This window comes from Protopterus annectens, chromosome 3.part0, assembly GCF_019279795.1.
Source record: "Protopterus annectens isolate FY-2018-M chromosome 3.part0, PAN1.0, whole genome shotgun sequence".
NCBI lineage: Eukaryota > Metazoa > Chordata > Ceratodontiformes > Protopteridae > Protopterus > Protopterus annectens.
The window spans coordinates 856060490-856088003 of NC_056731.1; the positions used below are offsets into that span (position 1 = coordinate 856060490).

The 27514-nt window shown below is 38.9% G+C and overlaps 1 protein-coding gene across 1 annotated transcript in view; it reads right to left on the reverse strand.

Moving 5' to 3' along the window:
• Window positions 1-27514, reverse strand: part of STMND1 (stathmin domain containing 1) — a 209482-nt gene that overhangs the window by 77563 nt on the left and 104405 nt on the right. The window lies entirely within an intron of this gene.

Sequence of the window (27514 nt, forward strand, 5' to 3'; positions counted from 1 at the left end):
CATGTGCCTTAGTAACTGTTATTAATTTATTAATGGATTGTAAAATGGATTCTATTTTATACCCTCTATGTAAAAATACATTAATAAGTTTATTAATCTGTCTTTCTAAGTCTTGAGAATCATTACATAATCTAGAAAGTCTAACTAGTTCCCCATAGGGTAAGGAATCAATAGTGTGTGGAGGGTGACAGCTAGTACCAAATAAATATTGATTCCCATCATCAAATTTTTGATGAACTGAGGTGAAGATGTGGTCACCTTCTCTTTCCATTAAAGTAATGTCTAAAACGTTAATTTTTGTTCCTACTTGTAAGCCATCAAACTTGATGCCATATTTATTATTATTAAGATCAGAAACAAAATGAGATACCAATTCATAACCCCTATGACAAAAAAAATTAAATCGTCAATATAACGATAATATAACATCTTTGTTAATCAAAACCAAAAAAGAGGTTTTTAGAAAGAGGAAAAGTAAATATTTACCCATTTTGAGAATTAAGGGTACTGTGTCCTCAACTGTTAACCTTAACAACGACACAATGGACAATAATATTGATGTGACAGGTCCAACTTTTGTAGTTAAATACAATGAGGTTTCATCTGAAATTTGTGCTAGCTTGAGGGGTTTATGGGATCATTTCTTGAGTAGGGACACGAGAGCAATTCTGGGTGATGCACCTGTCATTGTTTACAGTAGGGGGTGCAATTTGAAGGGCTTACTTGAAAGGAGTAATGATGGTTGCAGGCGATCTTTTATAGGCAAATGTGGGTGTTGCAAATGGTGTAGGTACATAGCTGAAGGTCCCTATCTTGTGGTGGCTGGTTTTGGACGCACAATTGCCTGTCCTGGATGGTGTAATTGTGCTACGAAAAATTGTGTTTATATAGCTTCTTGTATGTCATGCCAAGCATTTTACGTAGGCATGACTACGAAACTTGAAGGAGAGGATTAGGGAGCATTGTAGTTCCATTAGAAGGGATGAGCACAATGCCCTGGCTTTGCACTCTAAGGTGTGTTGTGAATTCAAAAAGTTTTTATTTTTTATTGTTGATAGGACCAAGGCAAATCAATATGGTGATGTCAACAACTTTGTAGCACTTCGTGAAATGGAGTGGCAAATTAGATTGAACGCCACCAAATTTCCAGGGATCAATGAGGGCATTTCTTTGAAACCCTTATTGAAACACAGGGCCAACTTCATTTAACATTGTTTGGTGGTCTTTAACATTTCAGGCAATTTTTATGTTAACATAGTGTTAGTTCATTGGAATACACTACAGAGCACTATATTTAGCATTTATGGAACAGGCTGTTTAACTAGATTCTAGCAGTCTGTATTAGTATTTATCATATACATATTATATACACATTTATTTACACATATATATTCATATATTTTTACATAGTTTTTTAGGTCGTTGTAGTTTTATATACACATTTAAATTAATTTATGTGTAGACCCTTCTCACATGATTATACATATATATATATATATATATATATATATATATATATATATATATATATATATATATATATATATATATATATATACATATATATGTTTTTATTTTCTTATATTGGATGTTTTTTGTGTTTTGCACTGTTTAATACTTTGAGAGTTTTTTTCTAATTTTGAGTTTGTGTCAAGGCTTCTTTTATGAGTGAGATTTGATTGATTGATTATTTAATTGTGAAATTAGTGAGTATTTAAGAACAACTTGCTGGGTGTGTTTTGTATGACTCTGAAGAAACCAGTTTACCTGGTGAAAGCGCTCAGTCGGTGTGCTCATTTGGAATAAACGCTTTTATTTTATACCTGCATTGCTCTGGTCTGTGCCTTATTGTCAGCTCCATTTACACTGTGGTCGACTGGTACGAAACTTTTTTCTATATGGAATAAATTTTGTTACGTGGGATCTTGGTTGTTTGTTCTTCTTCTTCAGTCTTTTTCAAGACTGTGAGGCATTGGTTTGTTGATTTGTTAACTTTAACTGACTTCCTGGATGATAGAGTTTAAACTTTTTAGGCAACTGTTTACTGAGGATGTATATCAAGTGCTAATAAAGACAAGAAAGTTTTCCTCTAGAAAATCACGTATTAGCAATTGGAAAAGATTTTGTAGTTGGTGCCAACAATATAACCAGCACCCATTGAGGGGTAGTATTTCACTGGTTTTGCAGTATTTCTGTAACTTACTTTCCTATGACCTCTCTTACTCTCCTGTCAAGGTTCATCTGTTAGGCATTTAAGCATGTCTATCCATGCATGGCCTGCATTGAAGGCATTCCCGTGTCAAAATTTTTTACAAAGGGATTTGAATAGGAGACCTCCAAGAAAACAGTTGGAACCTGTATGCGATCTTAATTTTGTGTTATAAATGCTAAAGGTTGCTCCATCTGGCTGACTTGGGATTATTAACATGGAAAATAGTTTTGCTGGTTTCTTTGACCTCTGCAAGAAGAGTTTCTGAGTTGCAAGCTCTTATGTTGGGTCCACCTTATCTTGTTTTCCACAGCAACATGGTTTCATTGAGAACTAATCCTTGTTTTATCTTAGAGTGGTGTCTGAGTTTTTTTTTTTGCACCAAACTATTCATCTCACTGTGTTATTTCCTGAGTCCCAAAATGAGGGAGAAAGGATACCCCATACCTTGGATATCCACAGGCAACTCGGGTATTATCTTGGCAGAACTAAGTCTTTCAGAACTTCCAATCAGTTGTTAATGTCTTGTGAAGGTAAGAAGTGACAACCTGTGTCAAAGCAGACTACTTCTAAATGGATGTCTCATGCTATTATTTTTTTGTTATTCCCATCACAACAAGAATATTCTAGGCAGGGTCAAGGCACATTCCACCAGGGTCTTGGCTTCATCTATGGCTTTTTAGATATGATGGACTCTAGAAGAATTCTAGAAGCAGCAACTTGTTCCTCTGTATTTACTGTTACAAAGTATTACAAGCTAGATTCCTTCTCCATGTCTAGGCCACCAAATTCTACAACACCCAACCAAAACTCCACCCCTCAACCATCTAATTCAGCCATACTCTACTCCTAGACCACTCCGCTCTGATAATAAATACTTACTACAAGTTACTAGAGCAAGGAACTCAGCTGGTGAAGGCCTTTTATCCAGCTATACTGCTAAACTATGGAACACCCTACCAATTACTGTTACCTCAAGTTCCTCACCAAAACAATTCAAATCACTCCTGAAAACTCACCTATCAAAATCCTGGCTCTGCCCCTGCATTCCCCCAGGATAAAAATCGCCTAAACTCTAGTCTCACTTTCTTTACCCTTGTATAACTTAACATGGTCACTCTCTAAACTAACATCAAACACTGTACCTCCACAAAAAGAATAATGTACACTCTATCTGTATGTATTATATTGTATATGCTACTTGTGTGCTTTACGAATACTATAATCAGAAGAAAAACTCCTATTGATATAATTCATATTCACTTACTTTTTCAATTGTTGATTTTCAATGAATAATTTCTCTGAATTGCTATTTAAGTATAAGTCAATCTATATACCAAAGTATATTAGCCTGTTTTGTTGATTTTGTAATTATCATTGTATGACATGGAGCATTTCACCCCAGGCCTCCACTGAAAACAGGCAACTGCCTAGCTGGACCTTCCCGGTAAACAAATGTAAAATAAATAAATAAAATAAATAGGTCAATCTTTGCTAGGACTATTCTCCCTGGGGGTTCTAAATCCTTTTCTTTCCACTCAAAGTTGTTTTAAGCTATGGTAATATATCCATATAGCTTAGGTTACTGCAGCAATGATCAAAATGAAGAACATAGTACAATTGTGTAAGTAAACTTACCATAAAAGTAGATATTCAGATGACCACTACTGCAGTAGCCACTCCTTCCATCTACCCCCCTGCTTCTTGGTGTGCTTTTTATGCCAGGATGTGGACGTGTATCCTCTCAAAGCTCAGCCCCCCTTTCTCAGTTGGCATGAAAGCTCTGAAGGGCTTTGTACCCAAACCTGTTTTTTTAGTCAGCTCAGCTCAAGCTGACTAATGGTTTGGGCATGTGGAAGGTTCTCTGAAGCTTTGGGAGATGGCTAGCTGTTACATCTTCTGCAGGATTTTACCCATATAGCTTAGGCTACTGTATAAATGATCATTTAAATAGTCAGTGTTATAAAGAAGTTATGTACTTACCATAATGTTCCATCTGTGTTGTCCATTTTCATTCTTCCTCAACTGATGAGTTTGGATCTTATCTTCAGATCCACCTCGGCTGTTGCTAAAGCTCATGGCAACCAAAAACTCTTGAGCTTCTCCCTTACCTATAATGCACCAACCCTAAGTTACCTCAGATCTCGTTTGCTGATTTTTACCAGAAAGGAAATGTTTATCATGCGTGAATAAAAGAGATGTAAAACTGCATGTACTCAATGCAGAAAAAATATATCTGGAGCTCAATATAAAGGACAGTAATGTCCCATAAAAACTCATTATTTCAGAAGCTTGTAAAATGCAAGGATGGGGGTTGCTGGATGGGACATTGAGGAAGAATGAAAATGGACAACAAAGATGGAACATTATGGTAAGTATCTAACTTCTTTATCTGATGTTAATTTTCATTCTATCCTTAACTGAGGGGACAGAGTCTCTAGCTACCTAAAATCTGGGCTGGACTCTAAGCAAGGATATTCCTGAGCACAGTTGAACCAAAGGATGCTTTACCTCTGGAGACCAGCTCCAATTTGTAATGGGTAACAAAGGTTTGTGGAGTAGCCCAGGTTGATGCTGCACATGTCATTCATGGATGCCCTGGATAGAAAAACTGAAGAAGTTGCCTTGGACCTAGTTGAATGAGCTCATACAGGTTGTGGTAAAGTAATACCCATTTTTTATAAATAAATGAGATACAATCGGTTATCCATTTGACTAAAGTTACTTTAGCAACTGGTTTACTCAATTTCAAATCTGCAAAGGAAATAAACAACTGATCTGTTTTCCTTATGTCTTTTGTTCTATGCAGGTAAAAATGTAATTGTCTATGTAAATCTAATAAATATAACATGTATTCTCCCTTGTTAGCAAATTTTGGGAAGAATACTGGCAAATTAATGGTTTGATTGATGTTAGATTCTGACATCACCTTGTGAAGGAAGGAGGCATTTGTTGTCAACGTCACTCTAACCTTGTGAAAAAACAAGTAGGAAGGTTTTGAAGATAATACATGAATTTCTGAAATTCATCTAGTGGATGTAAGGGCAACTAGAAAAATGTTTTCCAAGAAAGATATTTAAGGTCACATTTAGCTGCTGTTTTGAAGAGGGAATGTACAAGTGCCTGCAGTACCAGATTGAGGTCTCATGGGGGAGTAGGGTCCTTAAAAGGGAGGTCTTAAAACTAGAGTGCCTTGCATGAAAGCTCTGCACAGGTTATGAGAGGCTACTCAGGAGCCCTCAATACCAATGTGAAAATTTGATATTGCTGCTAACTGGACTTTAACGGTTGAGGAACTAGCTCCTTCTTTAAAAAGTAGGGTTGAAAACTCAAGTATGTTGTGCATCATTGCCAAAAAGGTTCAACATGATTTTTATGTGCCCAGTATACAAATTTTTTCCATTTACTGAAACAGAGTTTACGCGTTGAAGGTTTATGGGAAGATAAACGTATGTGTGGAACAGGGGAAGAGAGCATAGGTTATCTGGCTATTAATGGAATTGGAGAAGCCAGACTGTCAGCCTGAGGTCTGCTATGTCTGGATGGATCATGCCTGTTGGGTGACACAGGTTGTCTGTAGTTGGATCCAGAATCCAAGGTTGGTGAAGTAAGTAAGGCAAAAAGAAGGGAAACCAAATCTGTCAAGACCAGTAAAGTGCAATGAGGATAACTTTGCTCTTCAACCTGGCAGCTTTCTGTAGGAACTTTGGAATTAATGGGACCATTGGATAGGCATAAAGAAGGCCTGGGGCCAATCATGAAGTCGACCATCGGTCAGTGATTCCCTGCATTTGGGGATTAGGGCAAAGTAGTGGCTGCATTTGTTGTTTAGGGGAGAAGCAAAAAAGATCACAACAAGGCTAACCTCATTGGCAGAAAATACTCTCTGCCACTTTCCTGTTTAGACACCACTCAAGAGGTAGAAGAATGCACCGGCTCAGTTTGCCTGCTATCACATTGGACTTCCCCAGAATGTGCATTGCTATGAGAAAGCAGTTGGATGAAAATCACACCTTGCCACACTCTGAGCACTTCTCAAGACAAGGGGTAAGATCTGGTCCCTCCTTGTTTGTTGACATACCAAACTACTGGCATATTGTCCATTTGAATTACAATTGTCCCCGAAGGGAGACCATCTTGAAAGGCCTCCAAAGTCATCTCTAGGACATTGATATGTAAGTTAGCATCTTCGAGGGACCAAGTTCCTTGGACTGTTTTTCCCAGAAAATGACTCCCCACCCCAACTGGGAATCATCCATGGTTACTATGGTCTTGGGCTGATTGGGAATAAATGGATGGTCTTGTAGAACCTGATATGATTGAATCCACCACCTAAGATCTCTCTTGCATGAGTGAATGATTCATATCAGAGTTGACATGGGTTACTAAAGTATCAACCATTGTATTGTTAGCATCCATTGGAGAATCCTCATGTAAAAGCTGGCTAAAGGTACTAGAGTTATTGCCACTGACATTGATCCTAGAGCTTTAAGGACCAACAGGGCTGAAATCTTGGTACTGCAGATTATTTTCCTGAACTAAGATCTTATAGCTTGAGCCCTTGAGGGAGGCAGTGAAGCTATCATTGACTTTGTGTTGAACAGTGCTCCTATGAATTCCAAATTCTGAGTTTGGTCCAGTTTAGACTTCTCATATTTTATGGTTATTCCCCAGATGATAACATGTCTGGAGAACCTGATCTCTTGCCCTTATTAATTGATGCCTGGTAGGGTGGTAATGAGCCAGTCATCTGGAGTTGGAAACACCCAGAATCCTCACAGTCTCAAGTGAGCTGGTACTACTGCCATACAATTGGTGAACACCCCGGGGGGGGGGGGACTGTGGTGAGTTAAAAGGGAAGAACCCTGGATTAGTAATGATTGTCTCCCAAATGCACGCGCAAGTACCTTCTGGATTGTCTGTTCATCTTTATGTGATAGTATGCACCCTGAGGGTCTATCAAGCACATCAAGTCATCCTTGCCCAGAAAATGGAGAATGGACTGAACCATCACCCTCTGAAAATTGGTGCGTTGAATGGAATTGTTTAAATTGCTGAGATCCAAAATTAGTTGCCAGTCCCCTGTTTTCTTTGGCACTAAAAAGAACCTTCAGTAAGTTCCAGATTCTGTGTGGTCTGGTGGGACTTCTTGGATGACTCTTTTTTTAGCAGCCTTTGTATTTGAATTGCTGCTTGTTCCCTCTGACTGAGTGCAACATTGGGGATTTTCCTTGAGGTTGGAGGTGGAAGGGAAAAGGGTATTATATAACATCTGGAAAGAATCCTCTGTACCCAAGTATCTATTGTTATGTCTATCCAGGCTCTCTAGTGCAGGGATAATCAACCACTGATTGCCTCCAGAGGTGGACAATGGGGCCTCCTTTCAGGAGCACTGGTAAGGTCTGTCAAAGAAAGAATCTTTATACCCCTGTTTTTTGGGCCACTTCTGCCATCTGGGTGACTTCGATCATTGGAGCTCACTCCTCTGCCCCTAGGGAAACTTCTTCCACATGTGTCCTGGAAAGGACCCTGGGATTTCTTGAACCACATTTTCTGACCACTTCTTTGATTCCTAGAAAAGCATCTTTGAGGGGTCAAAATATGTATGCCAATGGCAGAGAGGGTCTTTCCATCCTTCTCACACCTGGATAATGTGTCTTTGACTTTGGGTCCAAACAAAGAAGTGTTGTCAAAGAGAGCACTGATGAACGAAGACTTGAAGGGCTCCACAAAATCACATAAGCACACCCAGGCATGTCTCCTGATGAAAATGCCTGAACACGCTGCCCTTGTGGTTCCTTCTGCTACATGCAAAATAAGCCTCTTGGAAGAATTCAAAATATATTGCAGGGTAGCCAACTGAGAAGTCACAGATGATTGGACCTTTGCAGAAACAGATCCTGAGAGGATATTTGAGAGTTTCTTAATCACATCCCTCTGTAATCTTGTAAAATGTGCCAAATAATTCAGCAACCTCAAGGCGAAGGTTGCTGAAGCACTGACACGCTTCTCAAACCTGCCCATCACCCCAGACTTCCTGTTAGGGGAATGAACAATGGAACTCTCATTGGCAAGTTCCTTTTTGGTGACCACTGCCGTGACCATGGCATCAATGGGCACCCTTTTACCCCAAAACTGCTTATCCAAAGATGGTGCTATAATCTTGTCCGGTCTCCTAGGTATTGTTTCAACTGTGTCAGGTTCCTTCCACACCAGCCAACAGACTAACTCAATAAGTTCACTGGCAGGTGATGTAACCCGAGAGGTAGACAGGCCAGTACCGAAAGCCTCCAGGAATACAGACTGCTCAGATGAAGGGTTATTGGGTGTCCAGCCACCTCTCTGCTTTAGGATCTCAAGGATGTCTCCAAATGTGACATCATCAGGAGGTGATGGTGGGGACCCTTCACCTTCATCAAAGTTGGTATCTTCCATGACTGATTCCTCTGGGGAGTCCAAGTGTTTTTGCTTACATATCTTCTTCCTAGGGACCTCCCCAGTGGGATGATCTGTAGAGGTATTGGAAGAAATTGAGATACCCTGTTGGGAAGCCTGGGGGTCTTGGACTGGCTATCCCTGTGGTAAAGTGTGATGAGCCTCTGAATGCTCTGAATGCAGACACATCAAGGTAGAAGGCTGAAGATCCAAGGGAGTTGGATCCATCCATTCTGATGTGTCAGAAAACACCCTCTTTACAAACTTAAAGGCTGATCGCACCAGACAGAGAGAAGACCTTGGCTTTGAAAAGGCAAGCTTCTGAAATGGTATCCTCCCCCACTCCTAAAGCAATCTCCCCAAGGTGGAAGCTGGAGCCAAGTTATGCAGTGCCAAGGCTCCATGGCACAGAGATGGCTTTGACAACTTGTGAGTCGACTACAACAGCTTGAATCCAACAGTGAAGCTTCAGCTCTGAGAGCTATCTTCAGATCAGAGCCAGACAGAGCCAGACAGATCAGATCCAGCTACTCTGAGACAGTAGAAGGAGTCAGAGGAGGAACTTGTAGTGAGGGTGTGGTCAAAGAATGGACCTCCTGATCTGAATGGGTAGGAGCTGGTAAAGCACCCACCTGATTCTGTGCCAAGAGGATCTTTCGCACTAGTCTTTCCACATCTTTCTCCATAAAATGTCTGGAAGAACAAGTGGAAACAATAGAGGGGGGACCCAAGTCACTCCAAAAAAGGTGAGGGAACCCTTGAGGGTACAGAATCCATAGTTGTTGAGTACCTTGTTCTGGGTAGGAAAATAACACTTGAACCAATAGGGCTGGAAGTAGTCGAATCTGACAACTTTTTTGTCAGATCTGAGGAAGTCAGGTCCATCAATGTTTTCTTTTTCAGATCCAAGGGTGAGGTCAGACCCATCTTGGCTTTTTTCTTGGAAGGCTCAAAAACCATTGAAGATGTAGAAAGTTTCAGAGAAGAAGCTTTTGATGGTTTAGTTTTGGGAGATTAATCTCCAGATAAAGCTTCACCAAAGGTAGAAGGGAGGAAGCATTTTAAAATAAGCTTGTTTTTCCTTTCTAAAGCACCCTGGGGATGAATCCATAGCAAATGGAAACAGTCTTTCTGAAGATGCAATGATCCCAGACAGTACATACATATAGTGCAGGTATCAGACATATGAAGCTTGTGCCCACACAACACATTTTTAAATCTCACTGGGGTTTTTCCGCAATAGCTCAAAACTATAAACAAAAGGCAAAATTTAAGTAAGAACAGATTTTTTTTTTTTTGGATGAGAGGAAAGAAGGAAAGAGAAAAATTACCAGCAATGGTAATAAAAAGGGGCTACAACAAACACACTCTTTGAGATTTGATTTTCACACACACCTGGGAAAGGCTGGCACAAATTTAATAGCTATGCCCCCTTCTGTGCAGACTGTAAGGTAGTTACACTATCAGCAGACACTACAAAGCCAGCTACTTTAAGGCTTTTGCAAGAGTACCAAATTATACTGAGTGAAATTAATATTAATACAAATGGTATTTTGACCAACAGCAAGGCTTCCAGGAGTGGCCAGAGCTGTCACCAAATACATGTAAGTACTTTCACAGATTAAAATATTCTCTGAAATACCAACCATAATGAAAAGTTTAAATATATTTAATAATAAATAAGAAAAGAACATGAAAATGCTAAATATCTATTTACAGTAAACACCAGAATTTCAATCACAGGAAATATTGAAATAACACAGACAAATAGATTTGCACAGATAAAAAAACAGTACTTAACTAATCTCCTATATTTTCCTGACTGACCTAAAGAATTACTATTCCCTAGTTCACTTACTAGAGCAAGGCAAGATGAAGTAGGTGAAAAGTACTTCTCTGTCAGCTTCCAAAAACAGACTGCCATGAGACGTCAGCCTGATCTAGTATTAAACATGATTTTTGTCCTAAATTGCAGAATGACATCACATTCATCTGGTCATCTGACTTCATCTGGTTCCCATGCTACCCCCATTGCTAGAAACTGCCAGGATTAGCACATATATGTCAATAATACACTCACATACAGTTTTGCTCAGACCTGTTGTACCTTCTGGAAGTCATAAAACAATTTAAAATCTCCACTCTTCCAGAGTAGCAATTAGTTCACCTCAAAGACAATAGACAAAGCTTCCCAGTACAGACTTTTCATCTATGGCTGCACTGAGAACTGTTAGATACAATCTTTATGGCCTAAGACAGGTAATTTAACTTCAAACTATTTTCAAAGTTAGGTGGATTGAGATTAACCTCTTCTCTTTTAGAATCCTCTGTTAAAACATATATGTTTAAACAGTTACAGTAATGCATGTATATTGCCTTTTCTGTCCAGCAGGGCACACTGTTGGTACTTTTTTAATACAAGCAGCTTTACAAATACATTTTTCAACAGAAACATCTTTACAAATCAGTTTGAGATACAAATGACATACAGTTCTGTGCTGGCATATGTTACACATCCACTGCCCTACTTCTCCTGGCATAGCTGGCAATACCTCACATCATCACATCTCACCCCTTTGAATATTCAAGCTAGTTTCTCAAGTGACCTTGAAGAAAAGTTGCTTGAGAGGAATGAGCCTGTCTGGAAGTACATTAACCCATACCCTGTCTTGAGATCCCATCTGCATTGGCATTGCTGACCCCACTACAGTGCTGCACTGCCATGTCATATTCGTGAAACCCTAGGCTCCACCATAGTAACTTTTAATTTTACTGGGTGGCTCGATGTAGCCATAGATCCCTCTCAAACTCTTTTTGCCTCCTACTGCAAATGCTTAGCACAAGGGCCTCCCTATCATGGTAAGGTTTCATCATGTTAACATAGTACAATTTGTGGCCCTGCCAGATGTCTAGCAGTTCTACCATGTAGTTAACATCACTGACCTCCCTTACCACTTTGAAGCATCTCTCTCAAGCTACCTGCAGCTTATTGTGTCTGATAGGAATGAGAATCATAACCTGCTGTCCCACAGGATAATCTCGGCCTTGAGCATTCCTGTCATACCAGACCTTTTTCAGTTGTTGGGCTCCTGTCAAGTTCTCCTGGGCCAAGCCTATGAGCTCTCTAAGCCTTGTCATCAGGTTTAGGACATATGCTACAACAGACTCCTTGTGGGATTCACACTCATCCTCCCACTCATCACAAATCAAATCTAAAGACCCCTCACCCTATGCCCATACAGCAACTCAAAGGGTAAAAAAAAAACTATGGATTCCTTGGGTATCTCTCTGTATGCAAGCAGCAGGTGGGGCAAATACTTGTCCCACTCTCTCTTAAACTGGTCTGCAAATGCCCATAGCATGGTGTAGATTTTAACCTCTCCACAAGACCATTAGTCTGGAGATGGCAGGGGTGTTTTTTAGGTGCTTCACCCCACAGTGCTTCCACAGACAAGTCAGCAGGTCTGAGATGAAATTGGCACCTCCTTCAGGCAGTATTTCTCTCAAGAAACCTACCCTGCTGAAAATCGCTAACAAAGCATTTGCCACATTTTCTACCTGAATGGAGGACAGAGCCACCGCCTCATGGTATCTAGTAGCATAATCTACTACCATCAGGATATACATCTTCCCTGTGGAACATGGGGTACTCAGAGGCCTCACAATATCCATAGCTACACTCTGAAATGGCTCATCAATCACAGGCAAAGGCATCAAAGGAGCCTTGACCTTGTCTCCTGCCTTGTCTATTTTTTGGCACTGCTCACAGGTCCTGCAGTACCCTGTTACATCTTTTGCAGTCCTAAGCCAGTAATAGCTCTGCATAATACATCTCTTGGTAAGCGTTATGCCCATATGACCTCCAAAAGGAATGTCATGGGTTATGGCTAGAAGTGCCAGACTGTAGGCTCTAGGCCTACCAACTTCTGCATCGTCTCACCCTCTAGCCCTCCTGCATAGCTCCACTTTCTACACAGCAACCTCTTGTTCCAGTATACAGACTCCCCTTTTCCTTGGGAATCAGGCACCTCCCTATATACATCCCTCAAGCCTCTTAATGTAGGGTCTGAGAGCTGAGCCTGTCTCAACTCTGTCTTTGTAACTCTTCCCAGCTCCTAATACACAACTCAAAAAATAAAAAAATAAAATAAAATAAAATAAATATAAGCAACCACAAACCAGTGACCCAATAAAAGTCCAAGCAGATTTTATTCACTCTCTGATGTCTCGGCTAAAATGCCTTCAATGGAGAATACACACTCAATAAAACACTCAACATAAATAGTGCTTCCAATTATTCAATAAAGACTCAATTAAAAATCACATAATTAAAGGAGAAATCTCCAATTAAGTTCAGAATGTATACCATTAGGTATTAAAGTATCAAATTTAAGAATATAGATGGCTTCTTTATATAAAAGTCTGTCCCTAAAATAAGTATCAGTAAAAACAAAGTTAATTCTTTCCACTTTTTCTAAAATAGTACCTTGTAAATCCACAGATGAGCCCTGGTGTACTTGGTGAAAATGAACTGCCACATAACTAGTCTCTTTAAAATTTTCTATATCTCTTATTTGCTCTAAAAGTCTTACTTTAAAGGCCCTTTGAGACTGGCCAATGTAAAATTTATTACATGGACATTTAAAGGCATAAATTACACCAGTAGTATCACATCTAAAAAACCTTTTACTGTGAATCTACGTCCACTAATATTCCCAAAACTGTTCACAGTATATTTACATGCCTTGCATTTACCACACACATGAGTACCAGAAATCAGTATCTTATTGTGCAAAATAACAGAAGGCATAATGAATTTTCCTTTTACTAAAAGGTTTTTTAAACCCTTCCCCACCCTAAATGAAAATTTTAACCTCTCAGGTAACCACAACTGAGAGTCTCCATTAGATTGCATATACTGCCAATAGTATTTAACCAAGCCTGTTAGAATATCACTGAAACAGCTATAAATAGACACAAAATAGATATCAGTCTGACTCCCATTAAGTATATGGCCAACTTTATTACACCTGGGGTAAAGCTAACACACTTCCCTATATCTCAATTTGACCTTACCCCAACTCCACCCCTATGTTAATCATAAACCAACAAACAAAATTAACCACTACTTATCCCAGAAACAAAATAAAGTACTACGAAAACTACTGAAGGTCTACCTATACCTAACTCTAAAACACTCTTGCTGTGGAGTCATACACCCCAATCCAGGACCCATTACTTCACTCTACCCAGACCTAACCCAACCAAATCCTCTTTATAACAGAGCAACCTCTTCTCTTCTGCTCTTAAACATTAATTTACGAAGTATACTCAACAAAGTTCAGGACCTCCATGCACTATTGGCATTATACAAACCAGATTTAGCCATACTTACAGAAACTTGGCTTAGACCAGAACACCATGATAATGAGATAACACCCCCTGGTTACAATATTATACGGAAGGATAGGCAAGGGAAAAAAGGAGGAGGTGTAGCCATTTTGTTTCAAAATAATCTCAGAGTAGAACAGCTTAACTACAACTCCGAAGATGTCAATGACATAGAACTCATTCTTGCTAAATTAAAACTAAACTCTAGCAAACACATAGTCAGAGCAGGTGCCTATATCCCCCCAGGAAATAATACTGACACTATGGAGAACCTGCTACACTGATGAATATCTCCCATCCTCATGAGACCATACTCCTAGGGGATTTTAATAATGACTGGTCTGACTGTACCAAGTACAATCCTTCTACCCACATTAACCTACATAGGTTTACCCAAGTCATAGATACCCCCACAAGAGTTGATAAGAAAACCAAACTACAATCCATCTTAGATTGGATACTTCTGCCTGACCACACCTTGGCAAACCAGGCAGGCTGCCTACCTGACAATTTAAGCAACCACCAACCAACCTACCTTATTAGAAATAAATAACAACACTATAACCAACCCATCCTCAGAATAGTTCAAAACAAAAAAAACTTCAAAACCAAGGACCTAAACAATGGACTAAAACACTGTGACTAGTCTCCCCTTAAACACCTACTCCTAGATGAGGCAGTAGACTACTTTAACTCAACCTTTCTCAAAATCCTAAATTGTCATGCATCAGAGTTAAAAATAACTATGCCCCTTGGCTAACAAAAGAAACCAGAAACATAATGAAAATAAAACCACCACCACAAAACAAATCTTCTTAGCACTCCGGAAGAAGACCAAAAAACTTATAAAACTCAATAAAACCAATTACTATAAACCCTTCAAAGACAAACACACACACAACTCTCAGAAAAAATAGATTACTGCACCCAGGTAAAACCAGCACTCCCACACTCATAGTACCAACCGACGCTGAGGATATCCCTACCTAATTCAACAAATTCTTCACCAAAACAGTCCTAGCCTTATCCAACACCCTAAATAGCACCACCATTCCCACTCCTTCACCAACACCTACTATCCCTATTACACAACAACCTCCCCCCAGCTTCTCCTTCTCCCCAGCACCCACACAACTCATTACTAAACTTCTCAAGAAATTGAAACCTACCACACTGGCTGCTGATAAACGTCCCACTGAATTCCTTCAACTATCAGCTGACGCCATATCTTACCCTGTGTCTATCCTGATTAACAGATCCATATCTGAATCTAAAGTACCTAACCTCTGGAAAATATCTCATATTATTCCACTCCACAAAAGTGGAAACTCCCTTAAGCTCACCAACTACCGCCAATTGCAATTTTATCACCCCTATCAAAAATACTTGAAAGAGTAGTACATATACAACTAATGCAATACCTTCTAGAAAATAACCTTATATCAGCATCACAACATGGATTTTGTCCCTCCCATAGTACCACAACAGCCATATTATCCTATACCAACATAATCAACACCCACATAAACAATGGACTTTTTGTATCCTCTGTTTTCTTAGACTTATCCAAGGCCTTTGACATGGTCAACCACAGTATGCTTCTTAAAACTCTATCTACCCTCAACCTAGACTCCCTGACTATATCATGGTTCAGCAGCTATTTATCAAGCCGACAGCAAGCAGTTCTTCTAAGATTATGCTCAACAAGATATTAAGGTTGAATGTAACTTTGCTACAAATATGCAACATAAGTAAGGAATAAGATAAAGCTTGCTTAAATGCAGAAATAGAGTTTAGTAATATGTGATTAGCATCCATACTAAATGACTGTGGCTTAAAAAATAAGGAACTTGCTTATGAGTGTATTACACACACATCAAGAAAGCTGACTTCTTACAGACATGACAAGAATGTAATTTGCTTTCTTTAAAGAACTGACAACAGGACATGTTTTTCTAAGAAAGTTTAAAAATGTGCTTTTCTAATCCACAAGGCATTTCCTTGAAGACAATTTACTTATCAGCATTTGCACAAGAACAGATGTGTCAGCATTTGCGCCATCAAAGCAATTTCTTTCCAAAACCAAGAGGGTCTGTGTTTAACTAAAAATATATAAAGTCTCTATTAAATCCAGTTATGTTAGGGGTATGGTAGGGACACATTTGTCCTGAGGTAAATGTTATATCTCTCACATCATCTGTACTATATGAGAAGTAAAGTACCCTATTTTCTGAAGCTGTAACAGAAGTAAGTGTGGTTTATTATAAAAGTTATTGGTTACTGGTCTTAAAGACAGGTGCTGCAAAGTATATTCTCTCATCAGTGTATATTCTGCAAGTTTCTGTATGCAACAGACTGTGAATGCAACTATAACCAGACTTTGATTTCATCAGAATCCAGAGACCAAGACTAAGTGTCTTAAGAAGACTTCAAATCCATCACAGTAAGCATCAGAATAACAGCACAGTGCTTTTTGGCACAATAAAATACATTTTTCAGTTCTATGGCAGGACCAACTATCCTCCCTTCTACCTGTATCTATTGGAGTCCCTCAAGGCTCCATTCTTGGTCCCTTACTATTCTCCATATTTACAAATCAGATAGCTGCTTCCTCACCTTCTGCCTCTATAATGCAATATGCTTATGACACTACTATCATTTGTGCTGCCCCTATCCTAAGCAAGCTACAAACAATAACACAACACAGCTTCACTCTGGCTGAAGCATGGTTTTCTACCATAAAACTTTTACTCAATCCCAAAAAAACAAAACTAATTCTCTTCAGCCCAGGTAGACCCCTGCACTCAATGACTTCATCATTAACTCCAAGGACAATACCTCAATCACCCCAACAGCACACACTAAACTCCTAGGAGTAGTAATCGATAACAAACTCAAATTTGATATACACATAGCCCAAGCAATCAAAAAAGTTCATAAAAAGCTAGGTCTCTTGTATAGGAATAAGCAATTCATGACCAATTATACCAAAGCCACCATTGCCAGAACCCACCTATTATCCACCCTACGGTATACCTCACCAATCCTGACTAATCTTCGCCATAGCAAACAAAGCAAAATGGCATCTTGCTACAACAAGATTGCCAAATTTGCCACAGGTGCCTCTAATAGAGCCCACCACTGTCTTTCCCTCAAACAGCTCAACTGGCTTGAGCTGCCTCAATTACTTCTTACCACTCAACTCTCCAAAGCCCACAAACTATATTATCTCCCAAATAAAATACCCATTTTACAAGACCTAATACAACTCTACACCACCACCCAAGCCTTAAGGTCAACAGACCAAAATCACATAAATGTCATCAAACATAGGAATGAGGCTGGCAAATCTCTTTTTACCTGCTCTATAGCAAAAGTCTGGAACTCACTTCTAAAACACATAACTTCTACAGGTTTTGCTCCACAATTAAAAAAAAACACTCAAAACCCACTACTTTAACAACTGGCAATGCCCATGTGACTCCCCAGGCTAATCCACTACATTTGCAGTGATACAATGATTCTAACAAGGATCACATAATACTGCCTAACCTCTGTATATTAATTCTTAACTAACAATGTTCTATTCTGTTTGTATCTACTTATTCATCTCTGAAGACTGTTAAACATTTACCTACATACAAGTGGTATGCTTCTGGAATACAATAATTGTATCTATACATATATCTGTGAAGAAATTTAAAATATGTTCTTGTATAATACTGTATGCATTTAGGAAAAAGTGTTGTAATTCATAAAATTGTTATTTGTTAGATTGTTTAAGTGGAGCTTTTCTCCCCGGGCCTCCGCTGAAAATTGACCTGTGTCCAGTCAGACTTTCCCGGTCAACAAATGTAAAATAAATAAATAAATTCCCTCTCTTTCTTTTGAACCCTAGTAACCACTTTATTAATACCCAAGCTGCTATATCCCCTAGATTCAAACATTAGGCATGTCCTCAACATCTCATCCTGAACTTCTATAGGGTCACTGCATAATCTACTAATCCGCACCATTTCCCCATAGGGGAGGGCTTCAATCGTATGCAGGGGATGACAACTAGAGGCTCTTAAATACTGATTATTTCCATCAAATTTTCTATGTACTTTCATATGCAGTCCATTAGATCCAAAAATATCCAATTCGGCATCCAAAAAGGACACTCTTTTACCCCTTTGTATGCCATCAAAGGACAAATTAAATCTATTAGACTCATCCACCTTATCTTCCCCACCATCACACAAAAAAATTAAATCATCAATAAACCGAACATAGAATTTAACATACTGTATATAGAATGAGGATCTATATATACACTCTAGTTCAAAAAATCCCATACTGAGGTTGGCATATGAGGGAGCAAATGCTGCCCCCATAGCCGTACCTCGTCTCTGCTGGTAAATTTCCCCATTAAATTAAAAAAAGTATTTTCAAGGCAGAATGATAACAATTCTATAATATATTCTGTGGCAGGAGATTCACCCAAGAAAAACCTAACAGCTTCAAAACCAAGTGTAAGTAATGTTTGTATATAAACTCTGAACATCCATAGTAACAAAATACATATTCCTATTAAATTTCACAATATTTATTTTGTTCAAAAAATCAAAAACATCTTTAATATATGCAGGTAACATCTTCACCTTTGGTAATAAAAGCTGATGCAATAAACATCCAATATTATGAGCAAAATATTTTGTCCCAGATACTATGGGACGTCCAGGTGGATTAAACAAACTTTTGTGTATTTTAGGCAAGCAGTAAAAACAGGCAATATCAACACCATCCACACTAAATTTCTTTTTTGCATCATCTGTAGAAATATACCTCAATCTCACACCCTTTCCAATCAAATCAACATATTCATTAATAGCCGACTCATGCATAGACAAAGATATCTTCAAATAAACATTGTCATCATTGAGATGTCTAACATTTCCAAATATTGGGTCACATCCATAACAAGTTTGTTACCCTTATCAGAAGGTTCAGAAATAAGGCTCCTGTTGTTACCAAGAGCTACTAAAGCAGACCATTCAGCTTTAGTTAAATTGTATACATTATTATCAATATTCTCCAAAAAATTATACATTTCCTGTTCCACTGAAAAATTTAACATCTTATACAATTGCAACACTTTCTCATTATTAAACATAGGGACAAACTTGCTTTTTGTAGAAATCATACTAGTATCAAATACATAAAAAGCATTGGGTGTTTAATCTGATACACATGAATAAAAACTGTCCATACCTGAATCAGTCGGTTACATCTAAATCACTATATAAAAAAGCAGTCTTACCATCAAACATTACTTTAAGCTGTAATTTTCTAATAAACCTAAAAATATCACACTTTACCTCATGAAGACGTGGCATAACTGTAGGGATAATCTTTAGTCCACACTCTAAAATGGACTTCTCACAATCATCAAGTACATACCCAGACAAGTTAACAATATATGCTTCACAATTATCCCTTTTGTGTTGTGGAAACTGTTGGGGTTGTTGCTGCCAATGTCCATTAGATTGTCCCTCTCGTTGGTGTTTTTTGGTACTATTTTAGAAAAAGTGGAAAGAATTAACTTTGTTTCTACTGATACTTATTTTAGGGACAGACTTTTATATAAAGAAGCCATGTATATTCTTAAATTTGATACTTTAATACCTAATGGTATGAATTCTGAACTTAATTGGAGATTTCTCCTTTAATTAAGTATGTGATTTTTAATTGAGTCTTTATTGAATAATTGGAAATACTATTTATGTTGAGTGTTTTATTGAGTGTGTATTCTCCATTGAAGGCATTTTAGCCAAGACATCAGAGAGTGAATAAAATCTGCTTGGACTTTTATTGGGTCACTGGTTTGGGGTTGCCTATATCTCTTCCACAGGAAGTCTGGTATCCTCTGACAGTGGTGCCTCACTGTCAGCCTGGGTACTACCACTCACCTCTCCCCTTGCAGTCACCCTGTCCAAGGGAATACCAGTATCTACCAGCAGCTGTGGCTCACCTTCAGACTCACTGTTACAGGGTAGCTCCCTCCCTGAAATACCCACCTCACTAGCCCTGGCTTCAGGTGTGAGGTCTGTCTGTGTCTCTCCCAGGCTACCAAACCCACATGTCTGTCTCCAAGCCTGACTGCGTGTAACTGCATGCACATACGGTACTGCATTGTCAACATCAATCCCCATCAAGACATATGCGGGCATCCCCTCAAACACACTTACTTGCTTGCTTCTTTTTCCACCCTTCCAGTCAAGGAGAACCCTGGCTAAAGGCATATGAAATGGGGTCCCTCTTAAAGCTCTGACTGGAGTGGACTACCCAAGCAAGTACTTCTCCTCTTTAATTACTGCAGGCTTCACAATAGTTATATCAGAGGCTGTATGTCTCTTGGCAGTTGGCTGTTTTCCAAACACTAAAATAAAATATAAACTTTGGTGATAGTTTGTTACCCCTGTTGTCTCCAGACAACTTACCACTGGCATACTGTTATTCCCACTTGCTGCCTCCCCCACCTTTTCTTCCCCACCTTGTCTCAGTGGATATCTATATGGCACATGGCCCCACTACCTGAACTAGTGGCCTTCCCTGTTACTGGTGGAGTCTGTTGGGGTGGTTTAGACTGCCCACCATGGGTTCCCTTATATACATCTGCAGCACTGGGGTATCCCCTTCCTGTGCAGTGTTGTCCTGCTTGCTAAGCAGAGATCCCCTTTTTTACCCAGCTCATCTGCTGAATTACACTCTTGGTCTGTCAACCAGATTCTCATGTCCTCAGACGGGTCTACTACAGATGATCGAACTTTTAAAACATCGACTTTCATATGGCTGAGACCATATGATCGACATTTGAAAAGTTTGAACACCTGAAAAAAATAAAACAAAAACATTTCCTGGACAATTTTGCAGGGGGGCAAGCCCCCTGCACCCTGTGATATTTAAATATACCAACTCCGAGATCGCACTACAGTGAGGAAAAGGGAAATGTTCCTGTTCTGCACTATACGGAAGAACGTTTGAAGTTTTAAAACTTTGATCATATGGTCTCGGCCATATGAAAGTCGAAGTTTTAAGATTTCAATCATCTTTAGGCGACCCCCTCAGACACAGTGCTAAGGGCTTGATCCCTCACCAAAAGGTCTGCCAGCTCTTCAAAAGTGGTAACCTGACACCCACTCACCCACCCACCTATGAAAATAAGTGATTAATTCACCAATATAATCATACACACTTTCATCTGCCTTCCATCTATGCTCACAAAACTTTTTTCTGTAAGCTTCACGTGTTAACTTAAAACATTAAAGTAAACATTTCTTTACTTTATCTCAGTTTAAACAATCAATATCAGACAATTTAGAAACAGCATTTACCACTTTACCATGGAGTAAGGGGATCAAGAACTATATCCAGAGCCCTTGGTCAACATTATACTGTTTACACACCCTTTCAAATATATGAATAAAACTATCAAAATTATCACCCTCTGTAAACTGTGGAAGAAAATTACTGACCTTTACTGCTTTTGGGGTTCAGTTATTCCCTTCCTCATTACCTTCATGACTCTGACAAAGAGTCAGTATCTCCTTCTCATGGTGATGCTGGTTCTCATTTCCTTCAGCCAATAAACACCGCAGTCTCTCTGCTGATTCATCTTCGACCTCCAAATGCCACAGTCTCTCTGCTGATACAAATTCCAAACATTTGGCCTACAGTTCAAGGCTTTTTAACTCCAGATGGATTTATAAGTCCTCTGAGGAAAAGATGAACTATCCTGTTTCTGAACGCTGTACATCTCCATCACTAAACTAATCGCCCTCCTGGTTGCTGGACTGAGCTGCAAATAAGGATGAAATTATTTCCTCTTTAGTCAGGATGGCATGCACTGGTCCTTTGGCTTCACACACCTTGACCAACTGGTTCTTTGTCAGCTTGCCATAATCCTCTGTTGACATCTTTGTCTGCTTTCCCTGACTTAACTAAACTAATAAAAACAAAAGTATAAAACTGTTGTGAAAATGAAACTCTGTATGTTTACCTTGTTGCTGTTGAAAATACATACACCTTTAGTGACAACTGCTTACAGGCTTCAGAAGTTCAATTAATATGCACACGACCGCTCACCAATATATGACATCCCCACTCTGGGCCAGTAATTAAGGAGCCTGAATCCTCAGCAGTGGCACTGGAGAAGGGGTGTTCACTTGGAACAAAAATGGCTACACCCAGTATTTCCAAATGCAGCTCTCTGCATCAAGCACAGTTTCCCTTAAGAGCACACAGGAAACACACACAATCTGGGGTCTGGATTTCTCTAAATGTCTCCCTCCAGACCCCCAGTAAGACTCCCCACTGGCATAGCTATAGAGCTGAGACCTCAACCAAGTGTCCAAGCCAAGTTCTCCAGCACTGTCTCTGTGATATCAATACTTTGTGTCCCTTTTCCAAACAGCTGACACACAGTCTTTGAGATTTGATTTTCACACCTGGGAAAGGCTGGCACAGATTTACTACCTATGCTTCCTTCTGCACGGACTATAAGGTAGTTATACCATCACTAGACCCTCCAAAGCCAGCTACTCTAAGGCTCTTGCAAGGGTACCCAATTATACTTGAGTGAAATTAATATTAATACAAATGGTAGTTTGACCAACAGCAAGGCTACCAGGAGCAGCCAGAGTTGTCATAAAAAAAAAAAAAAAATATATATATATATATATATATATATATATATATATATATATATAAGTACTCTCAGAGATTAAACATTTTCTCAAAAAGACCAGCCACAATGAAAAGTTTAAATATATTTAATAATAAATAAGAAAAGAACATGGAGATACTAAATATCTATTTACAGTAAACACCAGAGTTTTAATCACAGGAAATAATAAAATAACACAGAGGAATAGACTCACACAGATACAGAAAAAACAATACTTAACTAATCTCACTATATTTTTCTGACTGATCTAAAGATTTACTATACCCTGGTTTGCTTACTAGAGCAAGGCAAGATAAAGCAGGTGAGCGGTCCTTCTCTGTCAGCTTCCAAAAAACAGACTGCCATGAGACTTCGGTCTCATCTAGTATTAAACATCATTTTTGTCCTACATTACAGATTGACATCACATAATTCTGACCATCTGACTTCTGGTTCCCATGCTACCCCTATTGCTAGAAACTGCCAGGATTTAGCACATATGTGTCAATAATACACATACACATAGAGTTTTTCTAAGCTCTGTTGTAGGTTTTAGAAGTCATAAAACAACTTTAAATCTCCATTTTTCCAGAGCAGCAGTTAGTTCACACCAAATACAACACAGAAAGCTTCCTAATACAGACATTTTGTCTCAGTCTGCACTGAGAACTGCAGGATACAATTGTTATGGCCTAAGCCAGGTAATTTAATTTCAAACTGTTTTCTAAGTTAAGTGGATTGAGATTAACCTCTTCTCTTCCGGTATCCTCTGTTAAAACATATACATGTAAACAGTTACAATAATGCATGTATATTTCTTTTTCTGTCCAGCAGGGCAAACTGCTGGTACATTTTTCAGCACATGCAACTGTAAAAATCAATTTGGTATACAAATGGCATATAATTCTTTATAAAATTCCACCTAGCTGTGCTGGTATATGTTACACATCCACTGCCCTACCTCTCTTGGCATAGCTGGCAATACCTCACATTGTCACAAGGTCAACCATGTCTTTCAGGTAAAGCAGCAAATGAGATCTGAGGTTACTTAAGGATGGTGCATTATAGGTAAGGGAGAACCTTGAGAGTTTGTGCTTGACATGAGCTTTAGCAATGGCCAAGCCAGAGCTGGGGATCAGATCTGAACCCATCATTTGAAGATAGAATGAAAATTGACAACATAAGATGGTAAGTTTATTTCACAACTGTTCTTTCTATTATGTTAGAATGCACAGTTCTACCAGATGACTAGATTAGAATTTACTTAACATTCCATATTGTGCACATTCTCATACTGGAAGGCACTGGTTTCTTCTCTTCTTTTGCAAAATTTAGACATGGCCAATTCTTGAATGGTTTATTTCAGTGTACACATTCCCTGCTTGGGGGAGGGGGTGCTGTTTAACCTGTCTATCATCTTGAATCCTTCTAGATGTGTTGGAATTGCTTGATTCCTGTATCAGTTTTCCTCCAGTACCCAACAGAAACACGAGATAAGTAGAATTCATCAGTTTTCATCAGCAACTCATCTATTGATTGGTTGTTCATTACTGCTTGTATCATTTGGCCCTTTTAATTTGTTGGGACCATGAGTAAATTATTAGTTTTCAACATCTTCTCCAGGTCAATTACATGGTACTTTGAAGCTGCAATCTGTATTTACCTGAGACTGATATAATGTTTATTTTCAAGTAGTTTGCATTATGCATTTATTTATTTTACTATCCACATTTATTTGCTCACTTTTATTGGATTATTGTTTGATTTACTATTTAAACCTTTTAGCAGTTCTCAGTTTTATTTATTATTCTTAGATCAAATTATTATCATTTTATTGTTCATTCTCTGCTTGTATATGCATGAATTAGATTAGATTTTGATGGGCAGTCATTGCAATTAGTCTCCCTTTTTACATGCTGTTTAAGCCTAGATGTGTTTATTGAAAGGCATAGAGGTGGAGCATGGTGCAGTCATGGCAGAGCTGTGCATTCTGAAAGAGTGCAGTCTGATACTGGTCAGGGTTTTTAATTACTGCTGTAGGGTCAAGTTAAACACTAACCTAAGAAAGCCATGTTTACTTCTGATTCCAATGGAGCCTTTCTCCTTAGATCTGTTACTAGTTTATGTGTACTTCTGGTCCCACATAGGGTACTTTACACTAATGTGGTCTGTTTATAATATGACCAGTATGATTGCAGACCTGATATTTAATATTCCCTTGACTTTCTAAGCTAAGCCTTGGCTTTACTTCTCTGCACATGATTCCTGTTGGTGAATTGTCCCATCCTCTAATACTACTACAGGAACCATTCACTTCCATCTTTCTGCTTCTGTTGCATAAAACTCTACTAATAGAAGTACTTACAGTTTCCAGAACTGTAGTCTTGGAATTTGGATTTTGCCTTGGGTCTATCTCCTGTATACATTCTACAGTAATAATTTATTTTGTTTTTCTTTGTTTTTGCAAACGTGTGACCATTTTTAGTATTCTTATTATTGTATGCAACATTGTACTCTATTATTTTTCAGTTTATTGACCATTTTTAGCATGTTGTTTTATCTTACTCTTAGACATATTTTAATCTTCTATATGTTTAGCTTTAGTTTTAACTCTCTTACTTGTATTAATATGCCATATGATTACTTTTGTTATCTGTACTATTTGGAGCTTTTCTCCACGGGCCTCTGTTGAAAAGCAGCTGCTACCCAGTCGAACTAACCTGGTTAACGAATGTCAAATAAATAAAAGATAAATAAATTGGTATGGCGGAGGAATTTACTGTACCACAGTTTTGTACTGTCATTGATTAATGTCTGAGAACTAACAGCATACTTTCTTGTGCTGTTATTAAACTAGGAGAAATAAATAATCAAATCCATCCAGCCATCCTCAACCCCTTTTTCCCATTTTACACATGGGGTCGGGGTGTCACTTCAACAGTGACAATCATCTTGAGCCAAGGCTTACAGCGCCAAGTGGCTAGCCCTGCCATGGTAGCTCATTCGTACCACTCACTCACACACGCTCACACCTAGATTGTCCAGTGCACCTACTGCATGTCTTTGGAATGTGGGAGAACAAATAGGTTCATAGATTCATAGGTGTGTACTAGGCTAATGGCCCTGGAGCCTTTACAAGCCTAGCCCATAGGATTACCCTGGCATTGTGCCACCCGACATTAGTTCCCAGTACCTCTGTAGAGTAGAGCCACTGGAGTGATCCCTGGGGTGAATTTTCTATTTCCCATCCACTCATAAAGATTTCTCTTGAAGAGGGCCAGTGAGATGCTCTGTTTGACATGTATGGGAAGTCTAGTCCATAGCATGAGCAGTCTCTGGGTTATGAACCTGTCCCTCCAGCATGTTCTGTTGATTGTGGTAATGAGGTTGAGGCCTCTGGAGTGTGTGGTGCAGAGGGATTGGGATTTCTTTAGATGTAGCATTTCTAATACAGCTGGGTCAGACATGGCTTTGTAAGTCAAACATAAGTCAAATCTAAGTAGGCAATATGAGACAAAGAATAGTTGGAGTTTTTTTAATCTGTCCATATAGGACAAGTGTTTAAGGCCTAGGATCATCTTTGTGAGCTACTTTCGCATCCTCTCCAGTTGTTGCCAAATGGGGCACTGTACTTCATGATTTGCCTAATGAGAGAAGAGTAGAGGGAGACAATGACCTCTTTCTTCCTGGATGCAAAATCCTTAGTAATTAGATGTGCCACACAGAAGGACTTTCTGACCACACTGGCAATGTGGTGGTCAAAAGACAGGTTGCTGTCAACCTGTCTTCCCAGATTCTTATACCGCCTTCTATGTTCAGTGGGCTACCATCCGTGTGGTAATTCATGGGAACCAAGTTTTTCCCAAAGGGGATGGCAACACATTTTTTGGTATTGAGCTTAAGGCCATGGTTCTGACACCAGTCGTTGGTCTCAGTGACACCTTTCTGCAGGATGTCAACATCACTTGGGGAGTTAATAATAGCTCCCAACTTGCAATCATCTGCAAACTTTGTCTACAGAGTCCCTTCATGTTGGCCTGGACTTCAGAGAAGTAGATACCCAACAGGAGAGGGCTCAGGTTTTATTAATTAATTAATTAATTAATTAATTTAACATTTGTTGACCAAGAAAGTCCGACTAGGAAAAGAGCCTATTTTCAGCAGAGGCCTGGGGAAAAATGCTTCAGATGCATGTCTTTGGAATGTGGGAGGAAACATACATGAAAACAGGAATGACATGCAGACTTCATACAGAAGGCACCCCATCCGAGAATCAATCTGGAGAACGTCTTGCTGTGAGGCAACAATATCAACCGCTGCACCACTGTGCTACCTTCAAATGAAAATCGAATGAAGAATATTAATTATTTCATTGTGGCTGTGATCATTCTGTTTTGTTATCACATATATCTTTTGGGATAGTAATAGGAGCACTGAGATTCAGAATTATAAGAATTATTACAGTCTGATCCTGAAGCCACCCTCATTCTGGGGGGTGGTGCTTCATAGTGCATATTCCAGTGCATCCTAATTTACAACAATGTCCATAAAACTTCATTGCTCACACAGAAAATAACTTTTTCTTCTATTTAGAATTAGTTATTAGTTACCCACCATAAATATGTTTAGTGGCAGGGTAGACTCTGGGTGTCCTTCAACTGTGAATTGGATATAGAGGATACTCAAAAAAAAATAAACAATTAATTAATAAACAAATTAATCAGTCAATCAATTAACCAATCAACCAATAAGATATTTTAAATTCATCACGA